This window comes from Glycine max, chromosome 9, assembly GCF_000004515.6.
Source record: "Glycine max cultivar Williams 82 chromosome 9, Glycine_max_v4.0, whole genome shotgun sequence".
In the NCBI taxonomy this organism is placed as follows: domain Eukaryota; kingdom Viridiplantae; phylum Streptophyta; class Magnoliopsida; order Fabales; family Fabaceae; genus Glycine; species Glycine max.
The window spans coordinates 50,208,607-50,214,505 of record NC_038245.2 but is presented as its reverse complement, the minus strand read 5'-3'; positions in this window follow the sequence as shown (position 1 = coordinate 50,214,505).

The window sequence follows — 5,899 nt, the reverse complement described above, 5'->3', positions numbered from 1 at the left end:
CCTTTTTGTTTTGAATGATGATTTTGATTAAACTTTTAATTTGTTGAGTGTAGCAACTAGTAACTCAACCATTTAAACCAGATGGTCAAAATCAGATGAAGAGGCCAGAATCAAGTCTGTGGGTATTTATGGATGGAGTAGTTTTTTTATGACTTAGTTGTAAATTTTACTCCAAATTTTGTGTCTGGTGCTTAACATCAATGATCTAAGCTATTTGACACTTAACATCTCTATACATATTTCTAGACTTCAGATTCCAAAAACTCTTGTTGCACTTTGTGTCTGGTGCGCTGACCTTTATCGCAAAGGCACCTATTTAAAGTGTGTGAGGAAATTGATTTGAACTTTTTAAAAAGATAGATAACCATAAATTATGATTATATTCATCTTAGATATATTTCAAAATCCATCTTTTGATTTACTTTAGGTTTATGTCTCTATTTGAAAAGTTGATTTTTTTAAGCAATTTCTTTTTTTATATTTATCTCAAACATAAAAATTTTCCTAGATAAAATAAACTCATATTTTCTTAGATGGGGTAGATTTTATCATAAAAAAAAATCAATTTCAAAATCTGATTGGTCCATTTAATTATAAAAATAATGTTTTTGAAAAATATGACAAAATCTTCAAATATGACTACCAAACTCATGGGACCCGAGTATGTCAGGCCAATTGCAAACTCCAGTCTAGGTTGTTGGGACTTGAGTCCCAAATGTCATAATCAAGTTTTCAATCCCTACATGCCAATTTTGAGTTTTCAAGATTCATAACCAAGTTAAGTGTGTGAGACTATGTGTAGTGGGGTTTCAAAGTGACTTAGATTGATTATTAGAACCTCAAATGGATCATTGATGCTACTCTTAGTGATACTTGAAGAGTTTTTATTTTTATAAGGTGATACTTGAAGAGTTTAGAAGACATACCTAAGACATAAACTCTTGTTCTTCAATATTGGTCTTGAACTTTGATTCCATTGTTTCTTTCTTCTATTTTTGGCTTTGGCTTGACTTGTTGATTGTGCTTTAACTTGTTGGCTTTTGTTTTCATCAAAATCCAATGGTAAGACTTCATTGGATCTTCATCTTGAATGCTTGGAAGTCCACAGATCAGGGAATCATGTTTTCAGTGCATGTCTTTAATGCTTATAATTAATACATATAAAAAAAGGAAAAATACCCATAAATGACTTATTTTTTTAGTAGTTCACTTGTACTTGATATATATTTCAATATTTGACTTATATTTGAACCAATTTGTATTTCATATTACATATTATATATCAGTATTTCACTCTTTTTTTCTAATACGCTTGATTCTCCTGCAAAAAATAATTTTAATTGCATAATATCGAATAGAAAAAATTTAAATGAAATTTAGTTTATGAAATTATTAAGATTTTATAACATTCAGCATATAACAAATATTAACTATTGGGATCACGTACATTTTATAGCATTCTAGAATCTAGTTTTAAGAATATTATAAAATTAAAATTTGAAAACTAATATTTCAACATTTACATATAAGGCTTAAATATTTTGTTTTATCTCTATAAATATGTTTTTTCATTTTTCTCCATATAAGTTTATTTTTTTTAGTCTTTTGTAAATTTGTGTTTTTTTAATTTTGCTCTCTTGAGACATTTTGCTCATTTTTTGAAAATATGATTTTTTTTATAATTTTGATCCCTTTAAGATTTTGATTTTTTTATTTATAGTTCTTTGTATTTACGGAGATAGAAAACATATTTAAGTCCATTTTTAAATATATGTTCGGTAAATATGTTTTTGAAAATAATTTTTAGGAAAAAAAATACAAAAAGTACATAAGGGATACAAAGAGGGAAATTCTTTTTCCCACTTTTTAGTCTTGCTATTCAGGTAGGCTAACGGTAGTTCTTCTTCCCCATGGTCTTCAGCCTATGCTTTCAACCAAGGCATCATCATCTTGGTCACTTTAACTGATTTAAAATCAATCTATGTAATTTTGTGTGCTAAACGTTTTCTTCTTTTGTCCGTATATTTTAATTAATGCTTCATGATAACATTTAATTAGTTGGTTCCTCATTGGAGTAACAACCATGTCTATTCCTCTTCAATGGAAGAGGTTGGTAAGTAAACAGTAATGTGGCACGTATTACATAGAAGATCCACTAATACTATTTTTGGAACGCCAATGATATTTTAAATAGTTAAAAATATTGGCCCATATGTAAGGAATTGGTTGATTACCTATGACTTCAATTTTGGTGAATGAAATATTTTTATTAGAATTAAATGTATTTTTGTCTTTTTAATTTTTAATCTTTATAAGTTTATTTTTTTTTATTTTAATTTTTGTAAGTTTGCTTTTTTATTTATTTTGGTTTTCATAAGATATTTTATTTATTTTTAATTCGTGTATGATTGTATTTTTTTAATTTTGATCCCTTCAAAATTATAAAATTTTTCTTTATAATTCCTATAAATTTGCGTTTAAAGAGACCAAAACTAAAAAAATATAAACTTATAAGACTAAAAATAAAAAAATATTTTATAGAAACCAAAATTATAAAAACACGAACTTGGGAGAAAAGTTTAAAAAATGAACTTATATAAACTAAAAATAAAAAATACTAACGTAGACAAAAAAATATATTTAATTTTTTTATTATAATTAAGTTATATATTGTCAAATTATTACCACAACCCAACTCTTTCCGTACAAATGATAGTACATAATTAGATAAAAGTAAAAAAAATAGTCACAATTAAATAAAATATGTATGATATTACATTTAGTACTTGTCCGATATTCTGATAATTATTGTTCCTTTTTATAGCCTTTTTCGTTTTGTTTATGTGATATGTAAACCATGTATGTAACATGTAGTTACCTTTTTATGCATGTTTGAGGTAAAAATAATAATATTTCTAACCATAGCTAGCATTTTATAAGAATAAGATAATTATAAAACAATAATGCTTTTTTTACAGCATATAATAATAATAATGCTATAACAGTACAAATTAGTATAAAAATAGAAAATCAAGTAGATTTTACGTTCCACCAATATTGCAACTAGTAAGTGACATTTTCTAAGCCGTTGAATTCTGCCAAAAAGAAAAATTCTATCAGAGATATTCAGATTCAATTCAATGGTTAAGAAATTACCACACTGGGGATGTTGCACTAATTAGTTCTTCAACGACGAGGGTGGATGATAGAGGCTTTGATTCAAGAAAAAAAGGCATTGATTTTGTCCCCACAAATTAGTTTACTGCATTCTGTTTTGGATTTATCATTATAGGATCAATTGTGGATGCTGCTATACATGGAATTGAAGGGCCAAGGGAGAAAGATTGATGACACATTCTGATATTATAATTACACGTGAAAATCTCTCACATGCATGTCTCAAGAATTCACAAGACATTGTGTTTTTGGATTCAATGAAGGGAATCCCGTGATGACATAGTTGTCGTGTGTGTGAGATTCATGTGCAAACAATGAATCCAAGGTGTGAAGAAACAATGAGGGATACAGAGATTTTTTATTTTAGTTGGAAATGTATGTGGCATCTTGTGAGAGGAATTAGTACTCCATTTCAAGTTGGATTTCATGGTGTGCCAGTTACATAAGATTAAGATAGTTTCTGATCGCGTTTGATGTGTCATGTTATAACGTGTTTACGTCGTAGTGGAACACAAGCAAGAGGAAATTGGTTAAAGACATAGAAAGAAAGAGTAGTGAGGAAGAAAGCAGGAAAATAGAGGGGAGATAGTTGCAGAGGAGGGGTTAGCATAGGTTGGATCTTCTTCTTGTGAAAAGCCTCGTGATTGTGAAGCCTCTTCTGCAACGACACTTTCCCGGGGTGACTCCTATTTTGTATCTTGATAACGAAGAAAGACCAACATTACTACACTAGGAAGGATATTTATTGCAAGTCTCTTTCAGTCAGAGATAGATAACTCAGCAAGACAATTTACTTGTTGCACCCTTGGAGATCCAATATTCAAAGTTATTTGCTTCACATTGGTTGGTAGATTCTGGTGATGCGATCCAGGTTTTGAGTAGCTGATCCTCGGATTCATTTGGGTGCCTAACATTTTATTAACAATGGTAATTTATCTATACTTTGTTATTATTTCGCATTGTGTTAGTTTGCTTTTTATCCCACTTAGTTAGATGGGCTTCACATTCTGTTAGATGGTTCAAATAAACAATTCCTATTCACTTTGTATTCTTTTTTAGTGTCAGCAACCTTTAGAAGCTTTTGCCTATTTGTTATATTCCTGGAACATGGAAGTGGCTGAAATTCTTTGGTGGCATGTGCTTTACTGTGATTTTGCACCGTTTGGGATTGCATAATTCTTAATATGGCCAGAGGAAAAAACTCAGATGCAGTTATTACTATTTGCCTATTAACATGAGAGTTTTACTTTAGCAATCTACATAATAAAGGTTTGTACATGTCAACTTAGATTACCAAGGTGAAACTCCAATCATATTGGAAAATAGCACCAAAAGCACATAAGGAGTTGAATCTAATTTTGATCCATGCCAGATTGTGCCACATTCTAGTTTAATTGAAGTGCTAACATCATTCTCAGCATGCATGGTTGAAGTAGACGTGGATGCATCATTGGATTTTCTTTAGAAAAAAATACTATATAATTAGAAAGGAGGGCTAAAGCACATTGGTTAAAAAAGGATGCACCTTAATTTCATTAAATTGTGTGTGACCATTTTAAGCTGAAACTATATATGCAAAAGTGCTTTTGTTTTTACTTTTGTTATGGATGACAATGTTTGAAGGGGGTTGACTAAGTGACATTTACTGTATTATTATGTAATGTAATTATAGTAATGCTATCATCTATATGATTGACCTTTACATGTAATGTGGGAGCAATGTCTCATAGGCTAGTCTGCATGCCAACAACTGATTCTTATAATGCAAATATAACTTCAAACGAGGTTCTACTCTAATGATAATAGCACTGAATATTTTTTTGAATGCACAGGCTGGTCAACTCAGTTTTGTAGTGGGGTCCCATGTTTGGGTTGAGGACCCTGATTTAGCTTGGATAGATGGAGAAATTCAGGAATCTAACAATGAAGAGATCACGGTTATGTACGAATCAGGCTCGAAGGTGGGTCCCCTGAATCTATTGTAAATCCATATACATGTGTGCTTATTAGTGCATGCATGTGTGTAAAAATGCGCACACACAATATTTTCTTTTTTGGTAAAGTTCAGTTCCTTACATTTTCTATTGATCTTTGTATCGTATTTTGTTTAACCCTTCACATATAGTACATCTCTGCAATGCTTTGTACATTTTGAGGCAATTTTGGGTTTGGACTGCATTATATGGGTCAAAAGGAATAGCATGGAACGTGATGGAGTTTATTCTATCTCAATGCATCTAATATTCTTATGATAGATACTTTTTTTTGCAAGACATTGTATAGTTTTAACTCAAATCTTGTAAAGAAATTTCTATGCAAGATTCTCTACTATTCCCTAATTATAAGACTCTTTTAATTAATCACGTCTCTTAAGAAAAATAATTAATTTAGTTATAATCATATTAAATCTAACAATTATTTGCATTATCATTTTCAAATTACACTTTTCTTATTTTTATATTCACTTAAATACTTCTCATTAATGTTTGGAAAGAGAATAATTAAGTATGAATATATAGGAAAAAATAATTAATGCATCTAAAAATTAAGAAAAGATCATATAAAAAAAGACAAACAAATTTCTGAAAAGAATCTTATAATTAGAGACAAAGGAGAGGGTACTTTGGATTTAATTTACTTCACTTACACTATGAGGTTTTGACACTGTTAAAGGTAGTCAACACTATGATACTATTAATTTACTTCTCTGTTGCAGGTTGTG